Genomic DNA, 15,406 nt, shown 5'->3' with positions numbered 1-15,406 from the left:
TTTCAACAGTGCCTCTGTTTGATCATAATGATGGTATCTAAAAATTCATCAGATCTGGATACTGGTGTTTTAAGAGTTCATTAGAAACTGGTTGACTCTGTGGTGGTGATGGGTGTAGACCAGAAGGACATGCTCCTTATGGTTTTAAAAAAAATTAACACTGAAAATCTGCCTTAGCTTCCAGATCTAGAGAGAGGAGTGGGTTACCTGTGGGTTTGTGAGGCTGGGCAATGGAGCCAATCTTCCTGGCCTTGTCCACGTAGGAACTTCTACAGGCCTACCTTTCCATAGAGGGCAATTCCAATGCTCTAACTATCCCAGCAGATCTTAACCACATGGATAAGTTTATTCCAATGTAAGAACACTCATCTAGGGAGTTATATGATTGCAGTAGCAAGTCTATGTTATAGAAATACTTGAGGATAGAAGGTCTGTAAGTGCTGAAAGCTCTAAGAAAGAAACAGAAGTGGCCATAGAAGGGAAATAAGAAAGATAAATTCTGTTGCTCTAAGGAAAACTTGACTCCTGTATTTGACCTTGCTAGAGCTAAGGAGTATCTAGTAACCTTACCATCTAAAGACAACCTTATTTGTGTCTTACTTTTCTCTCTTAATTTGGATGGTCTTTGAGGATTTTATCCATTTACTTGGATTTTGAGCAGTCCAGCTGCCTGGTCAGAACAGTGGGTGCTGCTACAAGCAAACTACAGAGATGACCTTACACACCCCAGATATGTCAAGCTCACTGAATGAGTATTACAGAACACAAAAGCCTGCTTTTTTTACTGAGAATTTCCCCACAGTAAAATATGGCTTCCTAATATTTTTGAACTCAGATGAACTTTGCTGATGCCCAGAGGCTGCAGTACAGTTACAACCAAGTTCTGTTGTTCCGAGGTGGGAAAAGCAGCAGCCCTGATTTTCTCAATAATTCTGTGAGCAGGAAGTTTTGTTTAGCTAGAACCAATGGCTGAAAAGAAGTGCTTTGAGGTTGCTTTGTTTCTCCTTTCTCAGAAATGATGCCTTTCCCTGTACTTGCTAGCAGTGGGCTGGTTGGTTTTACAGTATCCTTATTCAGCCCTTGAAGATTAAAACAACAGACCTTTAGACTTAGCATTAATGCAAGAATGGCTACCATCCATCTTGCACTTTGAACCTGTGTAAGTAGAGGAAGAGAAAGGAAAGGAAAATGGGCTTCTGGCAGTTTTTCCTATTCTATATTTTAAGTTGCAACTGTTTTTCAACCGGTTCCTAGAGTCTGGAAATAGGATACATCCTTGGAGTGTCTCAGAACATAGGAAAGGTGGCTAGGGTTGAATGAAAAACGTTTTATTGTCTGCTTCTACAGTTTTTCATGCTACCATTTTATATGCACACTTAAAAACGATGCCATTATATTTATTGCTAGCTTTTGTATAGATAAGTGCCACTCATTTATATAGCTCAACAAAGGCTTACTACAATTCTTAAAATAGCCAGACGTGTTCTTTTTCCAAAGAGTTCACTATTTCTAACTACAAAATAAATTTTAATTACTTCTTATGTCTCTATTGTGGCTTCTTAGTCATTTTAGTCTGACTCTGTTCATTCTTTGTGGATAGGCTCCAGCCAGACAAAACAGAGCAGCTCAGGGAGGCTGGGTGTCAGTTCTTTGGAACAGCCTGAAGTGGTTCTCCAGCTGCCCTTATATGGGAGTGACTGAAAAGGAAATCCCTCTATGTAGAAAGTTTCAGGTGAGAACTCGTGAGGAGAAGGAAAACATTACATGATGCTTTTTTGCATATACTTTACTGTGCCAAGAATATTACAAATGAAATATACCTGTCAGCAGGTAATATGTCAGCAAAACCACTTCCAACTGAAGTGTTTGTATGAAATCCATGGCTCCTTCACCTTCAACAGGGAACCAGCCTTTTCCCAACAGAGTCTCTTTGGGGATAGAAATGCTCATGTCTGTGTCAGGCCTTGCTGTCTTTTGAAACAACCTCAGCATCTATGTTACAGAGTTCAAGTATTACTTAAGCTGACTGATTTCAAAGATAGTTCTGTCATTTTAGAATCTTCTTCAAATCTGAAGTACTTTCTGTTTCCAGTTGTTTGTAGAAGTGTGTACTGCCTTTGAATAGAAAGAGTTTTCCTAACTACTTGTAGTAAAGAACAGGGATGGCTAACCAGCAGGTGGAAAGGAGCAGATCCTCTGTTCCTGGAGGGCAGAGAATTTTTGTTGTCTATTATCAAGCTACACTGACACAATTTTGAAAACAACAGTTTTTTGTTTTTAACAGCTATAATCATCACTAGGAGAAGATGTGAAGGAGGGAGCCTCACTTCATCCTCTTGAAACTATTTATTTTCTTTTACAAGGAATAGAAAACTGAGGTCATTCATGTTCTGGAATAAAAATATTTTTATTTTGCCCCTTTTTTCTGTAAGAGAAGACATGAACCCATTCCCATTCCTCTATATCTGTAACAATAGTGAGGTTCCACAGCCTTCGTAAGTTATCCCAGTTTTAGAATCACAAATGCCAGGTTGGAAGGGACCTCATGGATCATCTGCTCCAACCTTTCTAGGTGCTACCATTGCCACATGTCTTTTCCATGTGAGTCCTTGTAAATAGGGAGTCTGCATCTTCTTGGTAGCCACCCTTTAAGTGCTGGAACATGGTAACAAGGTCTCCCTGATGCCTTCTTTTCTTAAGGCTGAAAAAACCCAGTTTTCTCAGCCTCTCCTCATATGGCAGGTCCTCCAGTCCTTGTGGCCCTTCTCTAGACCCTCTCCAGCCTGTCCCATCCTTTTTGTAGAGCAGGGACCAGAACTGGAGGCAACATTCCAGGTGTGGTCTGACAAGTGCTGAGTAAAAGGAGGGGGATGATGACTTCTTTATCTATGCTGGTGATGCTCTTGTTGATGCAGCCCAGCACCCTGGTGGCTATCTTTGCTGGTGCAGCCCACTGCACTCATGTTGAGCCTGTTATCCACCAAGAACTCCGGGTCCCTTTCCACAGGGCTGCTCTCCAGCCAGGTGGATCCCAGTCTGAACTGCACTTCTGGGTTGAGTTCCCAGGTGCAAGACCTTACACTTCCACCTGTTGAACTTCATAAGGTTCCTACTAGCCTATTCCTCCAGCCTGTCCAGGTCATCCTGGAGGGTAGCTCTCCCTCGCAGAGTGTCAGCCTTTCCAGTCTTCTTGGTATTGTTAGCTGACTTCATCAGGGTGCTCTTGATCCCAACATGCAGGTCACTTATGCAGATGTTAAGCAGGATTGGGCCCAATATCTATCCCTGGGGCATCCCTCTGGTGACCCATTGCCAGTTTGAGGAGGAACTATTTACTCTCACCCTCTGGATAGGGTCTGTCAGCCAGTTCCCCACCCACTTTGCAGACCACTTGTCAAGTCAGTTTCTCCAGGAGGAGGCTGTAGGAACCATATCATAAGCCTTGGAAAAGTCCAGGTAGATGATGTCCACCATCAACCGAGCAGGTTACTTTCTTGTAGAAGGTGATCAGGTTTTTCAAGCACGATTTGCCCCTGGTAAATCCATGCTGGCTTTTCCTAATCAGGTGCTTCAATTGACTTGTGACAGTCCCCAGGAGGATTTGCTCCATGGCCTTTCCAGGAACTCAAGTGAGGCTAATGGGTCTGTAATTACCTGGGGTCTGCATTTGAACTCTTCTTATAGATGAGGGTGACATTAGCCTTCCTCCAGTCTTCAGGGATGTTTCCTGATCTCTACGACTTCTCAAAGATTATGGAGAGCAGCTTCACAGCAACATCAGCAGCTCTCTCAGCGCCCTTGGGTGGGTGGCATCTGGGCTCATCAATTTGTACAGGTCAAGCTCCTGTAACAGTTGACACACCAATTCTTCCTTCACTAATGATGGGTTGGTGTCTGCATCAACCTGGATTTTTGTTCCTCTGGCCCGGGATGCCTTTTCAGCATTGTTGGTGACATCAAGGTGAGAGTGAGCTGGAGGCTCTCTGTACCAAGTGGAAGGACCAGACCAAGTGGCAAAACGTGAGGTATTTGTAGATCGGTTTGCTTCTGAATCTGCGAGAACCCTTAGAGGGAAAGTAGTTTCATTAAAAGAAAGCTGTTGCTAATAAGCAGAATTGGGTTTTAACTGGGTTCATAACAGATAGAACAGAAATAACATTTGAGTCTAATTGGCATACACAAGTGGAAAGAGAGGCAGAAAGCTCAGAGCAGCCATGGCTGTCTTGAGCTGAGAGGCTCAGGGAGCAGTGCTTAGGCAGCCAGTCTCCATTAAGATCTGATCCATAATGCATGAGGTTTGAAAACCCAGGGGACTGTCCAACAAAAAGGGAAGAATCTTCCAAGCTTCCCTTCAGAAAGTGATGGGTATGCTGTCCCAGAAGGGGCCCGTCTGGAGAGCACTTTTAGTAAGTAATGGCTCACTTTGGCAGGAGAGGTGACAGAGCACTAATGCACTACAAGCCAAGTGCTGGCTTCCCTTCCATTGCACTAAAATGTTTTGCTGTTCAAGGATCACTGCAGAGAAACAAGGCTTTTTTTATTGTTATTATTATTATTATTTCATCAAGATTACTGTTATTTTTATTTTCACTTTGGGCAGATTGCAGGAGATAGTCTCTGCCTCAAATTTCCTTTCAGGTTAGGAATACCAGTGTCCTCCTGATTACTTAGTTAAACTCTTAAGTCTTTAAATATTACCCCTTTATTATTATGGTGTGGATCTAAAAAATGATGTCTAGTTGATAAATATATGTTTATTTCAGTAATTGAGATTTAGAAGAATTCACACTAAGAGTTTCAAAATAAGAATGTGGATTTGTATGTTTCTTGAGACAAATTTGCATGTCTTTTCAGCTGAAGTTATGGGCCAGGCGTACTGTCAATCACTGCAGTCCTGTTTCTCTGATTTCTGATTTGTAGGGGCCATGGTATTATGGAGTGTTCCAGTTCTGTTTTGTACCTACATCAGAAAAAATTCCTTCCATTGAGCATTTCTAACCTCTTGTCAGCACAAATGCTGTAATGAAAAAGTAGAATTATTGACAGAGATCTCTTCCTTGTTGTGAGTTAGTTCTGCCAGAACGAAGCTGCAATGTGCAGGGATTGGAATGACTGAATAAATGGAACTCGGAGCTGAGGAGGTACTTCTCAGATGTCCATGTTTTTTCTTCTCTGTATAATTTATACAGTAACACAGACCTGAGACTGGCCTCCTGGGTCTTCCCAAGGACTGTGGTGTATGACCTTTCCCATTAAAGAGAACAGGGAAGATCTGACAATTCATACATGTCCAGATTATTTGCAGCAAACTACAGAATTCTGGAGAATTGAAAGCTTACATCCCAAACACCACAGCATTTCCAGCTATCTTACACTTCACAGGCAACTGAGGGAACAGCCAAAAGAGTAGGGATCAAAGTTACAGTACCATAAACAGCTTTGGCTCCACTGAAATCAAACTCAGGGAAGTTAATTGGTGAAGTCACATCTCAGGCCTGGGAGGCGTCAGTTCATTCTTATTTCCTAGGAAAGGCTCCTGTATCCTGCACAGGATTCCATTTGACAAGTAAGATTTGTAGAGATCTTCATGGTCTTGAACAGATGGGAGTGTGCTCTAGGAGACAAGGAGAAGAGACCTAAATGTTCATATTACTCATGGAGATTTAAAACTCAATACCTTGAGGGAGATTCTGCAAATACTGTTGATTGTTTTTCTGAAGCAAAAGCAGAAATATAATTATGCAGCTGTGAGAAGGACCTGATATTAGTCTTTGAGTAGATAAAAGGCTGATTTAAAGAGGGGGGGGATCCATTTTTCTTCAGTTTATGTTGGATAGAGCAAGAAGAATCAGCCTACACTTGGGCGAGAAAGCCTCAGAAAAGAATTAAGGAACTTCTTCTAATGAGAAGAATAATAAAGCACTGAAGTAGGTTTCATAGGGAAGTTGAAGGATTTTAGAAGAATTTGTATAAGCTGAAGTTGATCTTGCTGCACAGCGGGAAGAAAGACTGGATGACAAAGCTCTTCTAGGCTATGATTCCATGATTTTATACTAAGTTATACATTTGGACAAAGTCATGGGCTTGAAGTGCATAATTTGTCCTGCCCCAGTTCTCTCCATCTACCCTGGACAGAGTGGGAGAAGGCCAGGGAAGTTCATTCTTCTGCATCTTTTGTTTCTTATTCCTAAGCATCTGTCCACTCACACACAGAGTTCTCACCCCAACGTGGATTCCAATATTCCTGAGATTAAGATGACTGAAATTTAAAAAGGGCTGTTTCTAAACTGCTCAGATTACACGTTTGGCCTGTTCTCATATTGGCACATGCTTCTGAACAGATCTTGTGAAGCCAAGGTAAATGCTGAGCAAGTCTCTCAACCTTTATGCTAATACATGGGAATCTGGCAGTAGTCTCCAGTGAAGTACCATCCCTTCACATGTGTCAGGCTGCCAGTGCATGCCAGGTAGCTCAAGTTGCACTCTACACAGCACTTGTTGAGTGACCTTAATACATAAAATAGTGGTGGACTTAATTGTACTTCCTTTTAGGAATGCATAGTTGTCAGTGTCATAGAATCTAGGGTCTATGGAATATGTGACCTATGGGTTTATGTTTTACCCATAAAAATGATAGAGTCATCCTATCTATTTACATATCTGTAGAGTACTATATGGAATGCATAGTTGTCAGTGTCATAGAATCTAGAGTCTATGGAGTATGTGACCTATGGATTTATGTTTTACCCGTAAAAATGATAGTCATCCTAAATCTGCTTTATCTGAGAGGTAGTTTAATATTAATAATAAAGGTGACTTCTGATAGTATCTGTTAAGAAGCTGAAGAAAACAATTTAAAATTTAAAAGATTCCTTAAAGTGACTTCTCATTTTCTGTCTCTCTGGAATCTTTCAATAGTGGTTCATGCCATCCTTAAAAACATGTATGTGTCAGGCCTGGATTTTGCTTTGCTCTGAGCTGAATGCAAGAGAAGTTTATTTGTCACTAATGTAACCTTTGTATCCAGACAACTCTTTATGGCACTCAGGTTTATAGATACTGGAGGCTTTTCTGTTCTTATTGATGGTTGTAGCTGGCAGGGACTGCTCTTGCAATGTGACATAATTTTTACTTTTACTATCTCTCCATACTGCCATTTGGAAACAGACCACCTAGGAGGAACATATGTGAGTTTTAAGTGATTAGAAGGTGTTAATTTATTCTTTTTGAGCTTTCTCTTCTCTCTCTTACCCACCAGGTTGTCTGTACATTTTGCCACAGATACTGAGAGAACATTGTAACATGTTTGTGTTCAGATCTCTTGATCCAAAGTCTTTTATGTCAGTGTTGCTGATACCAACCTGACAAACCCTGAGGAGGGCTGTTGGTGTCTCCACAGTATTAGGAAGGTTTCAATAGAAGGTGACCTACTGTGAGATGGAAGGTCAGTGCTTCTTGCAAAGTCATGTCAACAGATTCCCAGGCACCCATGCAGGCAGCCCTGGAGGCATTGGACTTGCTGTTGGAGATGGCAGCTCTATGGAGGATCATGAAGAGTAGCAGAAATAAAATCAGAGTCTCCTAAAACAGATTCAGGGTGAGTACAGGATCCTGTGATCACTCCAGACATGATTTTGCAGAAAACCCAGTGTTCAGCCTGTTTTGAAAGCAGAGAGATACTTGTCAGCAATTATTGCTGAGCTGGGGAGAGTACAGCTAAGATAGATAAACTTGTCAGCTGTGTCAACTGTGATGATGGAAGAGCAGAAGGGCCAGCTGTAAGGTTGAAAAAGACCTTTGTATTTTAAGTGCAGATAGTGAGGCTGTTGTTGCATAATGTTACAAAATGGTCGAGGGTGTCCTTGTATTTAAATGCACTAATTCCACAAGTATTGCAGAAAAAAAAAAGGGCCATGAATGATGAGCTAAGGGGGTTGTATTATCATGAAGAATAATTTTTCTGTTGGCAACAATTTTTTGTAGGCCTGCATGACTGAATTTTTTTCTTTGAGCAGCCCCTTGCTATTGAGGGGATTAATTGGTCTCCTTCTACACACTACTGGTTAGCTTATCCTCTATCTTTCATAGTTACCTCCTTACAATTGCAAGTGTTGCTGATTACTCCAGTGGATCCTCACAGCCTTGGCGGCTAGCTATGTCAAATGTACTCTTTCTTGCAAAAGTCTGATAGTGTGATATTCTAACTGTAACATCAAATTTGAGACTGGCAATGAATACTTTAAAGAGCTGACTGTTGGGCTGCTGGACATTGGCTATCTACATGGCTGGTCAGAACTCCTGAGGAGTGACTTGGAAGCCAGGAAGATAAAAACTCTCAAACTTGCAAAATATCTGAAGACAGAGCATCCAGAACTGTATCAGGAATGTCCTTTAAATGCTTCCATTTTTTATATAAAAGCAATAGTAAACACATTCAGTTTTTGTAGGACCTAAACAAAGGTCTTCTGCTCTGATGCCTGAGAGACAGCAGAACTACTAAACCACCCTGGGCAATGCTGAACTGAGACACGGGAGGAAAAGACTTGTGCACACACACACAAAAAAAATGGCACACCATATTGCTTTCAAGTCACTTTAGAAATGAAATCTAAATAATCAGTCTGCCAAACAGAAAAATATTATATTAGCAAGAAAAAGTATTTTAATTCCATGCTTCCAAGTGGATATTAGCAACAATAACAAGAAACAAAATTAAACCATAAAAAAGTACTCAAGAGTATTGTATTTGTAGTCAGAATATAGAACCTGATGAGTCTTTTGATCTGTTCTCTCCATTACAGATGCCATCATGAAGGAAGTGAAAAATCTGCCTGTTGCCTTTGGCTTGTTCAGCCTGTTGTGTTTATTTCTGTAATATTACTTTCTCTCCCCTCTCTCAGTAACTTATGGGTTTCCAACACTGTTTTGCTCAGTTACAGTGAAAGACGCTTAATGCATCTTCAGTAATATACATTAAATGCTGTTACAGTTTTCTGCTGAGGAGGTAACTGTGGCTTTTTCAGCTCAGGTCTAAGCTGTATGGAAGAGTGAGAGAGACAGAGGGAAAGGGGAAGTGGAAAAGAGAGTTGTTTGGTGTGCACATGTAGGTAGCTTTAAATTTATTTTTTTCTCTTCTTGTAGAATGTTATGTGTCCAGAAGACACTTTAAGCAAAGACACATGTCAGGCAGAGTGAGGGGGGAGCCTACTTCCAAATTGTTATATTTTAAGGCCTCTCAGCCAACTTTTAATCAATTTGGTGTATGTCATGTTGGAATGTGTGTCATGTTCTAGCTTCTTAAATGTGCAGATCACAGTAGTATAGAAATCAGTGAGTGAGGTTCCAATGTTGCTGATACATCAGTAACAGTAATAAAGGAATAACAAAAAAAATAATACATTCCCATGTATTATTAATCAATCGTAAAAGTCATTGTAGTTCATCAGCTGCTTGGCCTCATCTAGACCCTTTCTTAAGAAATGGAAAGGTTTTTGCTATCAAAACTAGTGTTTGCTATAGTGTTTTCTCAAAACAGGAAGATGAGTACAGCAGCAGGTTCACTTGGAAATTATAGCCATGTGGTAAGGATAAACTTTCTAATGAAAATAAACCATCTTTTTCAGTGGTACAGAGTCAGGAACATTGACTTCTGGAAAAGATTATATTCTTTTTCATTTGCTCCATTCAGATCCAGTTCAGTGATTTCCTCTCTAAAATGTATGTCTTGTAGTCTGTGTACAAGGTCTAGTGTAAGACATTTTTACAAAGTAGAGGGAATTCATATCAGCATCAACTCAAAGGATGAAATGTCTGGAGGTTTGATTCATGGAGGCAAATCAAAGGAGGTTTTTATGTATAGCTTGGAAGAAAAATGTAAGAGAGAAATAGCCTGATAATCAAAATGTTTTAGAGTCACAAATACTGTGAGGTTGCAAAATCAAACCCAGAATGTGCAGCATAAAACCCTAAGGAAAAACTCTGAGGAAGAACCCTTAAAGATATTAGAAAGGAGTGTAATTTCTCAAGGTAAAATGAGATGATGAAATTTCTTCTTGACTGTGAGTCAGTGCACAGAGGAGCACACTTATAAGAAATATGGTAGAAGTACAGTCAGTTACTAAGGCTGAATAACATTCTTAGAATACACCAATTGCTGCACTGGTCAGGATAAGGGACTAGATAGTCTCTTCCATCTCTAATTTTTGTGATTGTATGGATTTGTTCACTAGCTCAGTACATGGTAGATAATCATATTTCATGTTCTTGCAGTGTCTTTCAGCAAATGTTTTTGAATAGCTTTAATTAATACTTGAAATTCCCCTTTGTGATCAACAAGTGCTTTGCTTCTTGCACACAAACTAGTGAAGTGAGATGACTATGAAACACAGCTTCATGTAGAGGGACCTTTGCAAGATCTGCACGTTGCTTGGAGCTGCTGTTGCCAGAAGAGAAATGGAAACACCTGATCTGTGGAACCAAGTAGCTCAGCCTGAATTGTATATATAAATTGTCCACCATGACCAGTCAGCAGATCAAAAAAAAAAGTCTGTAAAAAATTTGGCACACAATCTGTGAAGACAGTGAAATTAATTGGAAACTTCTGCTGAGCTGTAGTAGACATTTGTTCTGTGGTTGACAGAGAAGACTTTTTACCGGCTGGCACCTCATAAGTATTACTGGGTCCTCATTTTCTATATTGCAGGTAAAATCCAGAGTACTATAGTGAAGAATGCTATGATTTGATACAGAGAATATCAGAATCTGATTCAGTGTTTGAAAAGAATCAAAGGCACTTTTGTCTGCTTTGACACCTGATACTCTGCAGCAAAGATTTCTACTTCCCATGAATAAAACTGCCGTGGGCCTTGTTTCCTACTCCAAATACCCAGGGAGTAAATCTCTCCAATTTTTCCAAACTACATCGATTTATAACATCAGGAGGAATGTGCAACAGAATGGATGTAATGTGAAAAATCTACAAGGCTGAAAATAAAAACTAAACAACCCTCTGATCTGCACACATAATCCCATGGTGCAGCTAACCCAGAATTGTAATGCAAATATTGTAGTTCAATCAGGCTATTTTAAGACATGATAGGAATGAGGCTTCTGCTTTCCCCAGAAGGAATGTACATCATTGCCTTTTCTTTAATTTCCTTTTGATTAAAAAAATATTAGACTGTCTGAAGAGCATGTGCTATCTTTTCTGTTTGGGGGAAAGTGAAAAATCAAAAGGAATGAGAAATACAGGTGAACTTGTCAATTCAGGTTCACTGGGAAAAGCTTAGAACTTTTTGTTAGCTGCCTTTTGTATGACTTAGGTTGGCTGATTAGGAAATTGAATTTCTTCTTTCTAAAATTCTGAAATCTACCACTGACATTATAGAGGAGGTGGGAACAAAGGGAAATGAGTTAAGTTTTTAGGCAATTCTTCCTCACCAACTGTTCAATGTTTGTTTATGTAGTCATTAGTTGCATGGTCAGAGAGAGGGAAGGTTTTGATACCTGAGGTATCAAACCTTGATTTTTGAACTTTGATTAGTTTTTGAGGTTTCTAGATTATTTGCAAGAGTAAAGAAGTTCTTGGAAAATTTCCAAATGGTTACTTTTAATTCCATTTTTCTATATTTTTTAATGTAACTGACAATTTTCCCTGTAATCTTGGTTTGCTTTTGAGGCAAACAGGTGACCTTGCTGTGGCTGGCATGTGACTTTTGACCAGCTGCCAGAGCCTTGGAATGGCTAATGGCTAAACCTATCCACTCCCAAGAGATTTAGCAGAAACTGCTTTCCACATTCTCAAAAAAGTCTTTGGGAAATGTCAGTTGCAGAAAACATCCTTTAAATGACTGTCCAGTACATGATGGGAGAGAGTGGCTTTTCCTGAAGGTTTCGTGGAGACACTAGGGAACAGAATAATATTTCAACCAAACAATACTAGATGATAGCTTTCCTGTTAAGAAGACAGTATCAAAGAAGGTTGAGGAAAGAGAATTGTTGACACAGAGAGCAAGCTATAGGCTTTATCAGGAATATCCTTAAGCAATGGAATGTTCAGTTAGTTTAAGCTCTTGAATTTGTTTTTATATCTAGTTTTACTGTCCCACAGTTAATTTGCATTGTGTAGCAGTCAAATGGCAGTGGGAGCGAATACAGGCTGGGAGAGTTGAGGTTGTTTAGCTTGGAGAAGAGAAGGCTCCAGGGAGATCTCATAGTGGCCTTCCCTGAAGGGGCTCCAGGAAAGCTGGGGAGGAACTTTGGACAAGGGCTAGTGGTGAGAGGACAAGGGGGAATGGATTAAAACTGGAAGATGAGAGATTTTGGTGAGACATGAGGAAATTCTTCACTCTGAAGGTGCTGAGACACTGGTCCAGGTTGCCCAGAGAAGCTGTGGCTGCCCCATCCTTGGCAGTGTTGAAGGGCAGGTTGGATGGGGCTTGGAGCAACCTGGACTGGTGGGAGGTGTCCCTGCCCATACAGGGGGGTTGGATCTAGATGATTTTTAAGATCCTTTCTAATTGAAACCATTTTGTGATTCTATGAATACAGGGTTGCCATAATAATTCTCCATGAAGATTTGCATGTGATAGATAGCCGAAAATCAGACTCTACACTGTATGAATATACACATACCCACAGGTAAAGTGCTGCATAAAATCTCTGACTTTAGAGATTTATGATCTGTTGAGGTATCTTCTCTTTAGTATGTAATATTTAAGAGTTTCTATGTCTTTGTGCATTGATCTGTCACTCCCACACCTCTCTGGTAAAGCCAAAGATGGTTGCTTTGCACATGAAACTTGAAAAAAAGAATTTTTAAATTCTTCACAAGTTTCAGAAACTGATCTTCCCTCCCAAAGATGATAATTTCATTAGATACAAGCTCTCGAAGTTTTTTGTGGATTTTAAAGTTTTGCAGTATTAACTGGAAGATGGAGGACATTATTTATGCAATTCTACATGTTGCTGAACGGAATAAAATAATCATTTCATGAAGTGTGGGTGCCACAGAACTGTTTGGCTGAACAATTTACATGAATTTCAGTGACAACGTTCTGAGTGAGATGGTGCTGGTAGTTCTAAACAAAAGGCCATAAAACTGTGCCTAGATTCTTTGTGTTGTGGTTTTGGTTCTGTGAAGACACTTCCTTTCTTTGGTCTCTATCATTTTTAAGGGTTTATTTCAACTTCTTTTTTGCTTCTTTTGCAATGCATTAGTTACTATAGTAACTGCTGTGAATGGTATAGAAAGAGGTTAGTGCACCTTAACAGAGAAGTATAAAGCTACTTTATATAATAGTTTGAAATTTATATCAGGGTTTTGAAAATCCAGCAGGTTGGGTTTTTTTTGTGGTGGTTTCCATGACCACATGTGATATATTATATATATACATAGCATTCTTAGGTCATCACTGGTAATCACCCTCTGCTGCCAACATCTGAAGGATGGTAACAGCCCTGCCTGAAATTGTGCTCCACAGACAAAGCCTTCTGAAACACATATCCAAGCACTTCACCACCATCCCTTTTCACCTTCAGAATATGCTTAGTTGTTATGGAAAAGTAATCTGTACTTGTAGGTGTTATGCCAGATTATAGTTAAATGAACTTCCACTTAGTAAATAGATGGTTGGTGAGGGGTTGTGTCTATTTTTTTGCAGTTGATTGAAGAGCTTTGCATTACTCTTATTACATCCCACCAGATAAAAGCCATAGTGTTGGTGCCATGGTCCTGTTATCTCCCCACCTGCCCTGCTCTGACTCAGTATTTTCACACATGAATGCCAAACATTGCAGAAAGCAAAGGCAGGAGAGCAAGTATTCCTGAAGCCAGTTCTGACCTGTAGCTTCAGCACAGCTTCAGGAGACACAGAAGTACAAAGTCTTTGTTCGTAATGATGTATTACACACCTGGTAACTTTTGCCTCCTCTGATAATAAGAGCCCTTTCCCCCCCCCCCCCTTCAGAGAGCATATTTAAGCACAGCCTGGTGTCAATTCATACTTTAGTAATTGTGTTCTACCTATCCCTGGAGTTCTGAGTGAAAGCATTGCCATTCATTACTTCCTGTCCTAAACACAGTGCTGCCAACTTTCATGATTTTATTGAGTCTCAGGATAGTTGTTGTATTTTCAAAAACTTCCAGGTTCTGAACTAAAGCAAATACGTGAAATCTATTTCATTACATAAAGGGCACACTTTGAGTTTTGTCAGCTGAGGAAAAAGCTTGAACTAGCAACTCAGTGCACTGTTCAAGTTGGAAAAAAAGAAGTAATTTTAAAATGTGTTCTTTTTAATATGGTCTCTAATTTAAGCAAGTATTTTTTCAAGTTCCTGGCTCATAAATTGTGGATGTTTGGACTTGACAATCAGGTATTGTTTGTTTATTTCTGCTGCCATCCTCTACTACAGTGCTTGAATATCTCTCTCACTGGTAGAATGTTCTTTGCATTACCTCATAAAAGAGCAGAGTCTAAAGTAGAAATCCATTTTAAAAAGCTGAGAGAGATCCATAGATGAAAGCTGTGAAAAACACATCTGTGCTCTCAAATATGCATTAACATATAAAGCATATTAAAAATTCAGTTCTTAATATCTTACATGACCTAAAAGTCTGCTGATGTCTCTCTCTGGCTGGTATGGCAGATTCTCCATGAACTGGCTAATTCCTTATTTAAACTCTACAAACCATTTAAAAGATGCCTGATTCTTAGGGTCCAGTGAGTAAAAGTCAATAGTTCCAAGAGGAAAATGACTAGGTTCTGCCAAGGAGTAGAAAAGGGAATCAACAGTCTGTGTATGCAAGTGTGTGAGTAGAATCATGGAATGGTTTGAGTTGGAAGGGACCTTAAAGATCATCCCGTCCCACCCCTCTTCAAGGGCAAGGACACCTCCCACCAGCCCAGGCTGCTCCAAGCCCCATCCAACCTGCCCTTCAACACTGCCAGGGATGGGGCAGCCACAGCTTCTCTGGGCAACCTGGGCCAGGGTCTCACCACCCTCACAGCACAGAATTTCTTCCTAATGTCCAACCTCAACCTCCCCTCTTCCAGTTTGAAACCCATTCCCTCTCATCCTCTCACCACAAGCTTGCATCCTGCTATGGAAAGGTATGGTAACCACTGGTCAGGAGGAAAACCAGTAAGCAGGTTATTTCACAGCTACCTGCGTTCTGCAGGTTTTCTTGGCTCTTCCCTTTGGAATGTCTGCAACTGACCACTGAGATCACATTTGGCTGACATTATCATCTGCTCTACTCCTCTGCATTGGCAGTGTCCTGCATTTCATCATATAGCAGATGCAAGCTTGTATTTTTTGCCTTGCAAAGCAAATTGTTCTTCACTGTGCAGTAGCAGGATGTTTATTTCAATAACATGAACTGTTGGATTCCTGTAACTTGGAGCCT

Source organism: Chaetura pelagica, unplaced genomic scaffold (assembly GCF_000747805.2).
Source record: "Chaetura pelagica isolate M959 unplaced genomic scaffold, ChaPel_1.0 scaffold254, whole genome shotgun sequence".
Classification (NCBI taxonomy): Eukaryota; Metazoa; Chordata; class Aves; order Apodiformes; family Apodidae; genus Chaetura; species Chaetura pelagica.
This window is presented reverse-complemented; position numbering follows the sequence as displayed.